Here is a 16,637-nt window from a genome sequence, read left to right as displayed (position 1 = left end):
CTTTCTTCAAGCTCAAGAACCAACTTACTTTGGGCATTTGATCACGGATGTGGGTAGGTCTTTTAATGATGTGGTAAAAATGGGAGAAATGGTAGAAGATGGGCTGAAGTCTAGAAAGAGCATGAGTTATTCTGCTTTAAAAGCCACAACACAAGCAATTCAGAACGACACAGGAAGCTCGCTGGGTCAGAAGGAACACGATGATGTTGCCATGGTCGTTTCAGATTCACGACATGGACCAAAGGGTATGCCTCACCAATATACCCAGCCTCAACTCCAACCCCAAACCTATCCTCGAGCTCCACATAATCCACCTCAGTATTATCCTCCGAACAATGTCTGGTCATCTGCCCAACCGCTAGGTCACTCCCTATGGCGAGCGCCAGCACCGCATAATGCATTCTTGCCTTCACAACATTTTCGAGCACCCAACAACCCAAGAAAACAGGGGCAGGGAAGGGAACAAAGGCAAAGAAATAGTTTCACGCCAATTGGGGAGTCCTACACAAGCTTATTTGAAAAGTTAAAGCATTATGGCCTGATTGAGCCGCTCCTCGGCTATACTCCAGACCCATATGCAAAAGTCTTTGATCCTACTGTACGATGCATGTACCACTCTAATGTCCAAGGGCATAGCATTGAAGATTGTCGTTCCTTGAAAAGGGAAATAGAAAGAATGATTCAAGAAGGGGTAATTGTGATCAATGACAATGACAGGGAGCACGCGAACCCTCTTGGGAACTTGTTGACTGAAGTTGATGATATTGAAGTTGGTAATGGTCTTGGCAATATTGATGAGGAACTCAGTGGCTAAGATGTCATGCTTGGTAATTGGAAAGACGCTCCATTTCTTGGTCAGCCGGAGATGAGTTTTGGTGGTTTATTTTGTTGTCATTTCTGTTGTCCGGGTTATTTTCAAGGTTGTAATCCGGATATTATCTTGTGACTCAAACCCTTCTATCCTTTTATTTTGCCTAGTTTGTTTAGTCGTAGTAGCTCGTTTAGTGTTGTCTAGGTTTGTTCCAAGGTTGTAACCCTAGTTTAGTCTGTTTGTTCTGTTGTACAAACCCTTTCACCATCTATCTAATGCAATTTTCTGTTTTCTGTTATTTCTAGTCATTTTTGTTTAGTTCTCTTTTCCTTTTATAGTTCTTTTCCTGTTAACTCTAGTGACATGACATGCACGCGTAATTCTCAGCCTGGTCTTAAAAGGTTAATTTAGTCATGAAGCAATAAAACAATTTTGAAGATGATAGGGACATTTGAGGGAAATAAGTAAAGGCATTTTGAGATCATTTCAAGCCCGAATTGCGATGCTGGGGCAGATAGAACATAAAGAAATACTGTCGAAACGCATCCTGCCGCATCAGGTTGAAGCTAAGGCAAGTTTGCCCCAAATTGACAGGGGTCGTTCGTGATAATGAGAGTGAGGGTGTTGTCCAATGGTGCTTTTAGTTAACAGATGTAGAAGGCGAATGTGTAGATATGGTTGTCAAGTCTGGTACAATCAAAAGATGTTACAAATATTTTCCTTGGTTTGTTTAATTGTGTAATTTGCACTTGGCATGTTTTGGAGATTGGAATGAAGAGGCATTTTGTTCTGCTATTTAAACACTTTATCCTTCGTTACCCTTTTGAGCCTTACTTATTTTTATTTCATACCCCTCTTTTGGAATCAGTAGCAAAGTTCAGAAACAAGCGCGAAAGATAAATAAGGAAAAAAGAGAAAAGAAAAAGAATAAAAAGAGAGAGAGGAAAAAAGAATGAGAAAAGAAAAAAAAAAGACAAGAAAAAGAAAAGAAAAAACAACAAAACAACAAAAAGAGAAAAAGAAGAAAGAAAAGAAAAGAAGAGAAAGAAGAAGAAAAGAAAAGAAAATTGCAACAACAAGGCAATTCATATGTCATGAACTACGTTCGACCTGATTCCTTTTAAGGATAAATAGGCAGCCTCACGGTTCGGTCTCATCAAAAGAAAATCCAAAAGTCCCCAAGCAAGAAACTGGGGCAGAAGTTGTGGTATTTGTAAGAAATCTGATTCCGAAAGTTGTAATTTTGAACCCAATTGAGTTGTTTTGAGCCTTTTGATACCCTTTCTTCCTAACTCCATCCAAAAGCCCACATTACGATCCAAAGAAAGACCTTCCGACCAGTCTTCGAGACATGCCAAGTCGAGCAAGCAGAGGTGATTCATACGAAGGGCAACACTCTAGTTCAAGCAAAAAAAATGAGAGAATCTTATTGATGAAAACTCCCACGGGTACCGCAAGGCGATGAAAGCTGAGAGAAATAAAAAATGAGAGTCTTATTGGTGAAAACCTTCACGGTCACCTTGAGGCGACTGTAAGATGAGAGAAAAGAACAAAACGAGAGAGGCTTGATGGTGAAAACCCTCCGGACACTACAAGCCGAATAAGGATTGTGAATCAGATTGGATAATCAGAGCATTGAAGCCTAGTTTTATGGTTTAAGGGTACAACAAGAGTTGAACATCAGATTTGCTTCACAGAATAGGCCACAAGTGCATGTCATGGCCATTAGAGTTGGTATCCACGTCTGATAGGTTTCTACTTTGTAGTTTTATTGTTAGGAATAATCTCTTCCTTTTGTCCTATACTCTATGCATTTTGTCTAGGTTACTCCCTCTCTTTGAGTCTGTTTGGTCAAAACAAGTGAGAAATGACTTCAAAATTTGCCACCAGCTTTCCAATTGCACAAAATGGGGTCTGGCTAGCACATCAAAGTGTCACAAGTCAGGAAAAATAACAAAAGCACTGAGCTGGTAACCATCAACATACTTTGGGATCCTTGTGAAACACAAAGGTTTGGTACATATCAAGTCATGGACAATGCAATGGGTGGATGGTATTAGGTGAAAAGATCAAAGGTATCTTATGTGGTAAGATTGTCAAAAATGGTTAACCAGTGACAAATGAGGTTTTCCAAGTAGAAATCAAAATTAGCATGGCAAGTAAAGGAGCAATAGACCTCAAGGCCAAGGCCAGTGGTTTAATTCAAGAAAGAACAGCATACGCACTGAGAGGGTGGCAATTGTCGTACTTTGAGATTCATGTGAAAACACAAGGGTTTGGTAAATGTCGGTTTATGAGCAATGCAATAGATAGAGGGTATTGGGTCTAAACGGAGAAGAGGTATTTTCTGTGATATGGGTGACAGAGAAATTGGTTAGTCAATAAGCAAGCAACGTCTTTCAAGGTGAAATCAAAGTTATAATGGCAAGTGAAGGAGCAATCGTCGCAAAGTCAAGGCCACAGACCAACCACCATATTTAAACTCACAAATTTTCTTTGTCTAAAACAGGGACAGAAGCTGTGTTCATATCAAAGCTGGGAAGCTTGAAATTTTCAGGTGTAATGCCCCAATTATGCTTACGCAAAGGCTATTGAGAAGATCACACATAACCCGTAGGAGGTGCACTTCCTAGTCTGGGTTTTCAAATTATATTTTGTTGTAGGAGACGCACTTCCTAAACTGAGATTTTACTCTTTAGGAGACGCACTTCTTAGTTTGGATCATATGAGTGTGAGTCACTGATGGTTTTACCCCTAGGAGACGCACTTCCTAGTCTAAGTCTTCCAAATTACATTTTGTTTTAGGAGACGCACTTCCTAAATTGATAGTTCATCCGTAGAAGACGCACTTTCTAGTTTGAGTCATTGATGTTTCACCCATAGGAGATGCACTTCCTAGTCTGGGTAGTTCAGGTTATATTTTTGTTTTAGGAGACGCACTTCCTAAATTGAGATTTCACCCCTAGGAGACGCACTTTCTAGTCTGGGTAGTTCAGGTTATATTTTTGTTTTAGGAGACGCACTTCCTAAATTGAGATTTCACCCTTAGGAGACGCACTTCCTAGTCTGGGTAGTTCAAGTTATATTTTTGTTTTAGGAGACGCACTTTCCTAAATTGAGATTTCACCCCTAGGAGACGCACTTCCTAGTCTGGGTAGTTCAGGTTGTATTATTGTTTTAGGAGACACACTTCCTAAATTGAGATTTTTTCCTAAGAGACGCACTTCCTAGTCTGGTTCATTTAAGTTCATTCGTGGGAGACACACTTCCTAGTTTGAGTCATTGAAGTTTCACCCCTAGGAGACGCACTTCCTAGTCTGGGTTTTTCAGGTTATTTCTTGTTTTAGGAGACGCACTTCTTACATTGAGCTTTCCCCTAGGAGACGCAATTCCTGGTTCCATGCACTAAAGTTATACCCTTAGGAGACGCACTTCCTAGTCTGGGTTTTTTAGGATACACTTTTAGGAGACGCACTTCCTAGTTTGGATCGTATGAGTTTAAGTCACTGAAGTTCTCACCCATAGGAGATGCACATCCTAGTCTCGGTCATTTAAATTTATTCCTATGAGACACACTTCCTAGTTTAAGTCATTAATGTTCCACCCCTAGGAGACGCACTTCCTAGTCTTGGTATTTCAAGTTATATTTTGATTTACAATATTGCTAACAACTCACAAATCTTCCTAGTGCAAACTGGGGGAAGAAAATTTTCTTTGTTTTGTCTATTTTGTTGTAATCGGGCACCCACCTGGAGAACAAGGGAGACAACTCAAGTTTCTAGGGAAAGCAGTTTCGAAGGAAGGCAGTTCAAGTTTCAGGGGAAATGGTTCAAGGTGCAAGGGAAAATAGTGTCAAGTAACAAGAGAAGACGGTTCGAGTTCAATAGTCAGGCGTCCATCTGAAGAAAAGGAAAAGCATCTCAAATTGCAATTCAAGTCAGCAACCAAAGAATCTCGCGGCAAGAATGCGAGTCAACAGTCCGAGGTGATCAACAGAAGTTAGTCACAATAAAGAAAAAGAGAGAAAGGCAAGAAGTGAATCCAAATGCAGACGTTGATGGAAGACGTGAACTGCTTTAGACACGACTGAGGTCACAAGCACTACATGTCCGGCTTGGTCCGAAAAGCTGAGGAAGAATGAATTAGCACCTGCAACTAGCAAGCGCCAAGGTTCAAATCTAAAGTCTGCATGAAGAACCATTCAAGACTCAAGATCAAGCTTCAGAAGACTTATAGATAGGAATCTTGTAACTCGTAGTTGAAAGGCTTAGTTAGTTTTTTTCATTTGATTTTGATGTAATAACAGGAACCGCAGACCGGAATCTCGACGGCACCTCAATCGACTCTCGAACTCATCACTCCATCACTTCATCCACTTCTGAACTACACGCGACTTAATTCCCTTATAACACGGGATATGTAGGTTGTCCAAAATCAGGACTCGGTTGCACCTTTTCTTTTTATTTTATTCCACTTTTGAATAACGATATAGTCAAAAAATTAGGCACATGGTTCACTTTATCTTTGCCCGAAAACTCTTCGTGTTTCCGAGCAAAGAGGGGCAGCTGTGAACACCTAATTTTGACCGTATTTGAATTTTTCCCACTTATCTCTCCAATACCTCACTTCTCACCCATCTTTCCCACTTTCCCTTGTCCCCTACGCTGGTCCCCCCCCCCCACTCTCTTTTATTTCCTCACATCCATCCCCTTTGTTCCCCACTTCTTGTCCCCCACTTTGTTCTCCACTCACAATCTCACATCCCCACTCCATTCCACTAATAATTCCACTAAGCCAATTCCCATTTTCCTCCACTCAAAACCCACGTTCTCCACTCCAAAGGGGAGGAACAAAAAATTAACAATTGTCTTCTCTATAAAGAGACAACAAAGACTTAGTGAAAGAGAAGGAAAAAAGAAAAACAATAATTCAAGTAAGAAGAAACGAGAGGAGAAGTTCAAAATACAGAGATGAAAAAAAAGGGATGGCTTCTTCTTAACGGAGACAGAGGGTATACACTCGATATACGGTCAGTATACATTATATATACACTAGAGATACTCTCGATATACATTGGATATACAGAGGCAGCCAACGAAAAGAGAGTCTTCTTCCTCCTAAAAATTCTACATCTAGAGCTTAACATCCACCATGAAAGAGCCATGAGAGCTCATCTTTTCCACCTGAAAACACCCCATAAAACACCCCAAAGTCCTAGCCAAAACCCAACTAAAATACAATGAAATTCCAGCGTGTAATCACAGTCGAAAAACCCATGTGAAACGTCACTGCTTCAGCCGCATACCCGCCAGATCTCTCACCAGCTTTGTCCGCACTGTCGTCGTCTCCCATCTCTCGTCCATTGCTGCTTCAACCTGAAGCTAGCTCCTAAACCACCCTTTAACGCCATGAAACAGCCCAAGGTCTTTGAAAATCCAAGTCGTCGTTGAGGTGGTCGTCGTCTGAGGTTCCGTCGATGAGATCGACGATGTTTGGTTATAGTTCTAATGATTTGTTGTATGGGTTGGAGGAGGATTGTTATCATCATATCAATTAAGTACTTTGCTTTGCTGTACTACAGGTTCTCTTCCTTGTGTTTATTTTATCTCATATTCATTTTACTTGTTTGGTGAAAGATCTTGATTATATTTTGCTTCTATGTATTGGTTTTGTTAATGTAATTCGCATGGTATGGGTGTTTCATCTTTTATTTTGTGTGTATGGTAGCTTTTAGGAGTGGACGAAATACTCCTAGCTAGGTTGAACAAACATACAAGGGACTATCTCATGACTGTCATTCATTTTCGTACAGTTTTAGTACTAGTCAATAATTTTTACACTATAAGACTTCCTCGTTGAATGGATTTAACTATTTGTGTTAAGTTAGGAAATGAGTTCTTCTTTTTGGTTGAGTAATAGTAAGTACTACTGTTAGTGAATTATCTTTTTTCTAGTTTTAATCCTTTGTCCATTGTGGTAAATAAATCATCTTTGAAGGAAGTGTATAATTCATTTTACAAGGGGCAATTTTCACAGAGCTGTAGTACAAAGTTGGCTCGGGAATAAAAAGTATATTTTGCAGCCTTGTTTTGTGATTGAATCACTCTTTAATTTACTGTTGTTCTTGATATGTGTATATAAGTAATATAGAGTAAATAATGTTTTTAGTTTGCTTTAGGCACGTTAATTATATAATTATCATGGCTACTAAAATTCGGGAATACATTTCATGTGGCCCGGTTCTAATTTCCAACAATGTTATATAAAATGTGTCGTGAACCACGGGTGCATTTTATGTAGCGTGGTTTACGATGTGTTTTAAATAACTTTGAATTTTTTCCGAAAATATTAAAAGCGGCTAAAATATTAGTAGTATTTTTCGCTTTTTGCTTTTGCTTTTTGCTTTTAGTACCAATTATGGGTCTGTATGATCCATTTTCACGTTAAGACCATTTTGAAAGATCACTAAATGAAAAAAAGTGTTAGAATAAGATTTTAATTTAATCCCAACAATTCATCTCATATATTTTGTTTTAGTAGCCTCTTTGTTAATAAATTTTACATTGAGACTTTGGTACAAAAGCATTTGCACTATGTTGATCCGTACTTGTTCATTATATTGTAGTAATTCATATGTGGGGATGTATATTTGTATGATCTCAAGAAAAAGAAAAGGAAAATAGTCATACTTAATTACTTACCTAATTGATACCACTACTACTGCTGCTTGTAATTCAAAATAAGAAAAAGAAGATTAAAGCAATAGATGGTTGATTAGTCATGAATATCGTTGGTTGATTTGTCCATGTGGTTATCTAATTTAGGAATAATAATAATTCAAGAACATCGTAGTTTGTTTTAGGCTCGATTTAGACTAGTATTGTGATTATGTATACGTTCCCGTAACATAATTGCGATTTTAATTCCAAAAAGTAACTCGAGGGATGTGTTCGCGCAACTTCAACTAAACCTTTCTTAATATAAATAAACCAAGCGTTATTAATTGTGGACACGTTTGCGTGACATGATTTTTTGACGCGCCAATAGAAAAGAGTATACGTACGCGTAACTCAATTCTTTAATTACAAACAAATCAAGTGATTAAAAGAGGTAAAAGGTAAATGCACATAGGTTTTAAAATAAGTAATTAGGCAATTTTAGCCAAGTATAAATCATTAAGCGACCGTGCTAGAACCACGGAACTAGGAAATGCCTAACACCTTCTCTCGGGTTAACAGAATTCCTTACCCAGATTTCTGTGTTCGTAGACCATTAAATAAGAGTCAACTTCCTCGATTCGGGATTTTAACCAGTGACTTGGGATATCATAAATTATCTCAGGTGGCGACTCTGAAATAATTAAATAATCCAATTTCGAATAATGTCACTTTAATTGAAAAAACTCCCTTATATACCTTCGAGTGTAGGAAAAAGGAGGTGTGACAGAGTCGGATATGGTTCGGGTCGGATATAGGTAATAAAAAAATTGATCATTATCCGACCCGACCCATATTTAATATATATAAAAAACGGGTTAACCGGCGGATAATATGAGCTACCCATATTATTCATGACTTCTTGTATATGATCACTTTTGGGAGAATTCTTAGTGTGTCTAACTTGAGGAACCCTAAATTTGAGGCTTTACAAATGTAAAAGTTAGACTAATTGGTTATCCATTGGTTACTCATTGGTTATCCATTTTCTAAATGGATAATATAGTTCTTACCCATATTTGACCCGATTTTAAAAAGTTCATTATTCAACCCATTTTTTAGTAGATAATATGGGTGGTTAACTGTTTTCTTTTAACCATTTTGTCACCCCTATATCTACACATTAGACTTCATATTGGCATTGGATTTTTACTTTACAACAAAGATTTAACAAAAATTGATGAGCAATGATATTTATTTATAAAACGAGTCTGAAGCTTGTCACGAGGAAATTTCAGTCAGAGAAAACTTGAAATCCAAAATGATCCAAATAAGGTGGGACTACTAATCATTCTGTTACCTTGAAGTATCAAGCTGGTCCCTATACAACGGTAGGAAGTGGCCTGCAACGATATCACGGTCCACACCTCTCCCCCACTTCTTTGCATAAGGAGGAGGTGAAGGTGGCTCGGGAGGAGGGACTTCATCAGGGTTCAAGGGGGGCTGGGGACGAGGAATCGGCTGTACAGATGACAATCTCTCCCAAGCCCATACCTACAAAAGAAAGAAAAAAAATAACGATCGGCTTCCAATAATACAAACGGAACTAAATGTTAACATACTAATTATTAAATGAAACTATAAAACAACTAACTTAAATGAAACCAAATGACAACAATCACGTGTCAATCTATTTTGCTAATTTGTTAATAAGTAAGCAAGTCCAAAAAGAAGATAATAAGAGTTACCTGCAAAAGAGACAAGAAGCCACCAATGTCTGATCTTTGCTCCATGGACGATCGGCACAAACACCTATACAGGTAAGATAGTGCAGCAGATCCCCAGCTATAGTGTACAGTCTTGCCAAGATCCTCGAGCAAGGGCAAAAACTCCAAATTAACTCTGTTCCCTGAAGTGTCAGGGAAGATGAGGCCACCAATCATCCATAAAATGTAAAGCCGGCATCACTTATGGACCTCCTCATCACGATCATCATCGCTAAGATCTGCTAACTGGGTAACATGAGCATCAATCGTAGATATCTTCAATCTGCAACCCTTCAACACTGCTATAGGGGGGCGAAAACCAGTAAGACGCTCCATCTCATCCTGCCACATAGAACATGACTGCTTCTCTATAGCGTGCACAGGTTGTCCATCTACGAGGAGCCCGTACATAATCTCAATGTCTTGTAGTGTGATGGTTGCCTCACCACTTCGAAAGTGGAACGTGTGTGTCTCCGGGCGCCAACGCTCCAAAAGCGCTGTGATCAATGGCCAATCAAGTTGTATCCTACCGACGGCATACACTCCCAGAATGTTGATCCGTATAAGCATTGGACAATACGATCGCACTGGGGATGATCTCGCATATGACGCCAAAAGTTATCGTCCACATTTCAGAAGCTCAAGACTGCTTTGACTACAACGCCAGTGTTAGTGTTGCCTACTGGTTCATGACCTTATACCGTATATTGTGATGCATCTCATATTGGACTTGGTGCGGTATTGATGCAGGGTCGCAAGGTTATTGCGTATGCTTCGCGGCAGCTGAAGATTCACGAGAAGAATTATCCAGTTCATGACTTAGAGTTGGAACCATTGTTCACGCGCTAAAGATTTGGAGGCATTATCTATATGGCGTGTCATGTGACGTGTTCGCAGATCATAAGAGTTTGCAGTATTTGTTCAAACAAAAGGAGCTCAATTTGAGGCAGAGAAGGTGGTTGGAGCTATTGAAAGACTGTGATATCACCATCTCGTATCACCCTAGTAAGGCCAATATGGTGGTCGATACTTTGAGTAGGAAGTCAGTTAGTATAGGCAGCCTTGCGTATATTCCAGTCGGTTAGAGACCACTTGCATTAAATGATCAGGCTTTGGCCAATCAGTTCGTGAGGTTGGATGTTTCTGAGCCTAGTTGTGTTTTAGCTTGCATAGTCGCTTGGTTTTCTTTATTTGAGCATATCAGGGAGGCACAGTATGATGACCCTCACTTGTTTGTCCTTAGGGACATAGTGCGGCACAGAGATGCCAAGCAGGTTACAGTGGGAGATGATGGAGTTTTGAGGATGCAGGGTCGTGTTTGTGTGCTTAATGTGGATGGGCTTCGTGAGTTGATTCTAGAGGAGGCCCACAGTTCCCGGTATTCTATTCATCCGAGCGCCGCCAAGATGTATCAGGACTTGTGGCAGCATTATTGGTGGAGGAGGATGAAGAAGGATATAGTTACACATGTAGCTCAGTGTTTAAATTGCCAGCAAGTAAAGTACGAGCATCAGAGGTCTGGTGGTTTTGTTCCACAGGATAGAGATTCCCGAGTGGAAGTGGGAACATATCACTATGTATTTTGTTGTTTGACTACCATGGACTCAAAGTAAGTTTGATGTAGTTTGGGTCATTGTGGACAGGCTGACCAAGTCAGCGCATTTCATTCCTGTGGCAGTTTCCTATTCTTCAGAGCGGCCGGCAGAGATTTATATCTGTGAGATCGTCCGTCTTCACGGTATGCCCGTGTCTATCATTTTTGATCGAGGTACACAGTTCACCTCACATTTCTGGAGGGCAGTACATCATGAGTTGGGTACACAGGTCGAGCTGAGCACAGCATTTCACCCTCAGACGGACAGACATCCGAGCGTACTATTCAGATCTTAAAGGATATGCTATGCGCTTGTGTTATTGACTTCAGAGGCTCTTTGTCACGACCCTAACCCCGAACCCGGTCGTGATGGCGCCTGTCGTGAAGACAAGGCCACCTAACTTAACCAAATTCTCATTTTAAGCAGTTAATTGACATGAAAGCAATATAAGCAGGATTTAAATGATACTAAACATCGGAAAATATTGATACAGGTGCGGAATATCCAACCCGACACAGCCCTAACCGGGGTGTCACAAGTCACGAGCATCTATAAACTACGATTCAAGTCTACTAAATACAATATCTGGTATAACTGTTTGAAGAACATGGAAGTAATAAGATAAGGGAGACACGGGGTTGCGGATGCTAACAACTGCCTCGTAGTCTCCAAAACACCGCCTGGACTAGGGGAAATCATCACTCAGGAGCGGGACCTGCTACGCCTGAATCTGCACACACGGAGCAGGGAGTAATGTGAGTACTCCGACCCAGTGAGTAATAAATATAAATCATGATTGAAGGTAAGAAAACATGTAAAGTACAAGGCATTCTATAATGAAGCAGCAAAGGAACCACTTAGCAATAAGACAGTGAAGAGGCAAGTAAGAATTCAACAAATAAAGCAAGTAATTGACAGGTAAGTAAACAAATAGAAGTTTGCCCCTCGGGCACAATAACCACAATCCGCCCCTTGAGCAACAATCTCACATCACACTAGGTACCTGCTTTCACTGGGGGTGTATAGACTCCGGGAGGGGCTTCTTACGGCCCAAGCGCAATATCAAGCCATCTCGTGGCATCAAATCTAGGCCCTCGGCCTCATATCAATCAAGCCACCTCGTGGCGTATATATGTATCTCTGGCCCTCGGCCTCATATCAATATTAGTGTATCCTCACATCTGGCCCTCGGCCGTACTCAGTCCAAAAAAATCATCACAAGCCCCTCGGACATTAGTAAAAAAATAATATTTCTTAGCCTAAAGCATTATTTAAAATATCATTTAAGTCTCAAAACTGAGTAAAAATGGCTAAGTAGTAAAGCAGTGGAAAATAGCATGACTGAGTTCAAATAATAAGTCAAAAAAGTGATAAAATCCCCGAAGGGTTCAAATAGTTGGCACAAAGCCCAAATATGGCAACTAGCCCAAATCATGATGATAACAAATAAGGTTCAGTCAAATACGCGGTAAAATCATCAATCTGGACGGACCAAGTCACGATCCCCAATAGTGCATGACCCCACACTAGTCATCAAGTGTGTGTCTCACCTCAATATAGTACTACGATGTGCAATCCGGGGTTTCAAACCCTTAGGGCATCATTTACAATCATTACTAACCTCGAGCCGGCTAAAACTCTAGCTCGCGACGCCTTTGCCCCTCAAATCGGCCTCCACGCGTGTCGAATCTATCCAAAAATCAGAACGAATACGTCACAATATGCTAAGGGAACAAAGCCCAAGCAAAAACAATCGAAAAATACCAAATATCCCGAAATTAGCAAAACCCGAGCCCCGGACCCGCTTCTCGAAACTCAGAAATTTTCACATCATTAGATTCCTCGTCTCCCCATGAGTTCATACATATCAAAAATAACAAAATCAGAGTTCAAATGACCCCTCAAATCCTCCATTAAAGGCCTCTTAAACTCAAGCCCTAAACCTCCATTTTTAGTCCTTTAATCCCTTAAATTTCAGTCCTAAATCATGAAATTCTACCATAAAAATGTGTTTTAAGTCCAAAATCCTTACCTCAACGAAGTCTCTTTGATTTCTCTCTTTAAAATCTCCCAAAGCTCCCAATTCCGAGTTCAAAAATGGTTAAACCCTTCAAAAATCGCGAAGGATGAAATATATACCTTCTGCCCAGGCCTTTTCGCATTTGCGGTCCAAAACCCGCTTCTGCGGTACTGCATTTGCGGTCAAACCTCTGCTTCTGCGGAATTCATTAAACCAGCCCCAAAACCGCATCTGCAAACTCCCTCCGCAACTGCGATTCCGCATATGCGATCCTAATAGCCGCTTTTGCGATCCAGCTCACCTGACCCCTTTCCGCTTCTGTGGCACCGCACCTACGGTCCCCAAACCGCAGGTGCGAAAATACCAGAAGCAGCAAAATCTGAAGCTGCAATTAACATCAAACTCCTCCGATAACCACTCGAAATCATCCCGAGGCCCTTGGGACCTCAACCAAAAGCACAAACATAATCCAATACCTTATTCAAACTCGTTCAAATCATCAAAACACCTCAAACAACACCAAATCTATCAAATCACATCGAATTCAATCCTAAGTTTCAAAAATCTTTCGAAATATGCTTTCGATCAAAAAACCCAACCAAACCACGTCCGAATGACCTGCAATTTTGCACACACATCCCAAATAACATAACGAAGATAGTACAACTCTCGAAATTCTGTTCCGACCCTTGTATCAAAATCTCACCTATCAACCGGAAATCGCCAAAATATCAACTTCGCCAATTCAAGCCTAATTCTACTTCGGATCTCCAACATCCATTCCGGTCACACTCCCAAGTCATAAATCACCTCCCGAATCTAACCGAACCATCGAAACATATATTCGAGCCCTCTAACACATAAGTCAATATCTAGTTGACTTTTCCAACTTAAACCTTCTTAAAAGAGACTAAGTGTCTCAAGCTTCACCAAACTCCTTCCGGACTCAATCCGACCAACCCGATACCACAAAATATAGATAATAAATCATAAGGAAGCAGAAATTGGAGAAAATAGAGCAGTAACTCATGAGACGACAGACCGGGTCATCACACTCTTGGGATCAATTCTTGTCGTTAGCGGAGTTTTCCTACAACAACAATTATTAGTCGAGCATCTAGATGACTCCTTATGAGGTATTATATGGTAGACGGTGTCGATCGCTGATCGGATGGTTTGAGCAGGGAGAGGCTTGGTTATTGGGTACAGATTTAGTATAGGATACCTTGGATAAGGTCCCAATTATTCAGGATAGACTTCGTGCAGCTCGGTCCAGGTAGAAGAGATATGCCGACCGTAAGGTCTGTGATATTGCATTCATGGTTGGGAGAGAGAGTGTTGCTTCGTATGTCACCCATGAAGGGTGTGATGATATTTGGAAAGAAGGGCAAATTGAGCCCTAGGTACATTGGGCCTTTTGAGATTCTTCGAAGAGTGAGTGAGGTAGCTTACGAGCTCGTATTGCCACCTAGTTTATCATTAGTTCATTTGGTATTCCATGTGTCTATGCTCTGAAAGTATCACAGTAATTTATCCTACGTGTTAGATTTTAGCCCTGCCCAGTTGGACAAGGATTTGAGTTATGAGAAGGAGCTGGTGGTTGTTCTAGATCGGCAGGTTCGTCAGTTGAGATCAAAGAGTTATCCTTCAGTTCGTGTGGAGTGGAGGGGTCAGCCTATTGAAGAAGCTACCTGGGAGTCCGAGTCCGATATGTGGAGTAGATATCCCCACTTTTTCCCAACTTATGTATTTTTCTATGTTCATTCGAGGATGAACGGTTATTTTAAAGGTGGAGAATGTTATGATTTAAAATTTAATTCTGTGTTCTGAGGCCTTAAAAACCTCATTTTATTCCTCCTTGATTTGCATGTGCAGTCCGGGTGCTTCCGAAAAGCCCTTATATGGAAAACTAATGAAATAATAATTTTTGGCCTAAAAACTTGATTTTAGTTAACTTCAATCAACATTTTGGATAAACGGATCAGGACTCATGTTTTAATGGTTCCAGTGGGTCCGTAATAAAATATGGGACCTGGATGTATGCCCGAAATCGAATTCCAATGTCCCTAGCTCGAGAAATGAATTTTTGAAGAAAATTGAAAAGATTGAAAATTTAATAATTTAAAGAATTTGATCTTGTTGGTATCGGGCCCGTATTTTGGTTTCGGATCTCGGTATCGATCCGTTATGATATTTATACCTTATCTGTAAAATTTGGTGAGAAACGAGACTGATTTGAGAAAATAGAAGTTTTAGAACTTTCTTGAAAATTTCATGCAATTTGGTGCTAAATTCGTAGTTCTGGGTGTTATTTTGACGATTTGATTACGCAAGCAAATTCGTATGATGTTTTAAGACTTGCGTGAAAGTTTGGTTTGGAGCCCCGAGGGCTCAGGTGAGTTTCAGGTAGGTTACGGGGTGATTTAAACTTAGAAATCTTGCGTGTGTTGCTGCAGTCAGTGTTTCTAGTTTTTCTTCTTCGCGTTCGCGAACGCGAAGAGTAAACTTATCTGAGAGAGAAATCCTTCTATGCAAACGCGAAGTACTGGTCGCGAACACGGAGCGTTGGGGGCATTACCCTTCGCGAACACAACCAGGCTATCGCGAACGCGAAGCATGGGACCTGGGGGAGGGGAAAGTTATTCATCGCGAACGCGACACTAGGCTCGCGAACACGGAGGTTGGGGGAGTATGCCTTCGCGAACGCGATGGGTACCTCGCGAAGGCCTTTGGTTGTTATGCATCGCAATCGCGACAGGTCTCTCGCGAATGCGATGAAGACCTGTCCAGTCTTTTTAAAAACAGAACAAGCACGGGATTTACATAAATTTCACAACTCTTTCATTAGAAATCGACCTAGGAGCAATTTTGAAGAGGAAATTCAACACCAAATGATAGGTTTGTGTTTTTAAACTCATTTTCTTCAATTTCCATCAACACCCATTAAATTTCTAGCCCTAAATCTTGTTCTTTTATGGTAGAAATTAGGGCTTGTGGGAGAATAGGAGTTTTTTGTAATTTGGGGGTTTAGACTTTGATTTGGGGTCGGATTCCGGAACTAATTACATATTTGGGCTCGGGGGTTGAATGGGTAAATGGTTTTTAGTCCGAACCTCGAGTTTTGACCAAGCAGACCCGGAGTCGATTTCTGACTTTTTGGGAGAAATGTTGGAAAATTTATAATTATGCATTGGAACTGATTTCTTTAGCGATAATTGATGTTATTAAGTTAATTATCACTAGATTCTATCGGTCCAGAGGCTTGTGTGAAGGGAAAAGCGGTAATTGAGCTTTGAGTGGTCCGCGAAGGTAAAGTAAGTGTTGTGTCTAACCCTGGCTTGAGGGATTAGGTATTGTTTGCCTATTTGCTACGTGTTTGGATGTTGAGTACAACACATAGGTGAGGTGACGAGTACCTATGTATTGTTGTCCGGTCATACCATGTGAGTTAGTCTTATTCTTGTAATCGTGTATCTTTGATCATATTATTCATACTTAGACTTGTTATTCCATGTGTTGAGCAACTCTTATCATGTTTACAGAATTTGATATTGATTGAGTATTGACTCAAAGTTGAGATTGATATTGTGGAACTAAATATAGAAATGAGGCCTGCCATTGGTAATTCTATCTCCATGTTGTTATTGATTTCTGTTTGGTGAGGAAGAGTGTAAAACACTAAGGTGATGTCATGCCATTTCATATTCATTATCATGTGAGGAAGAGTGTAAAGCATGAAGGGTGATGTCATGCCATTTCATATTCATTATCATGTGAGGAAGAGTGTAA

This window comes from Nicotiana sylvestris, chromosome 7 (genome assembly GCF_000393655.2).
Source record: "Nicotiana sylvestris chromosome 7, ASM39365v2, whole genome shotgun sequence".
NCBI classification, from domain to species: Eukaryota; Viridiplantae; Streptophyta; class Magnoliopsida; order Solanales; family Solanaceae; genus Nicotiana; species Nicotiana sylvestris.
The sequence above is the reverse complement of the archived record's forward strand: the minus strand, read 5'-3'. Positions refer to the sequence as shown.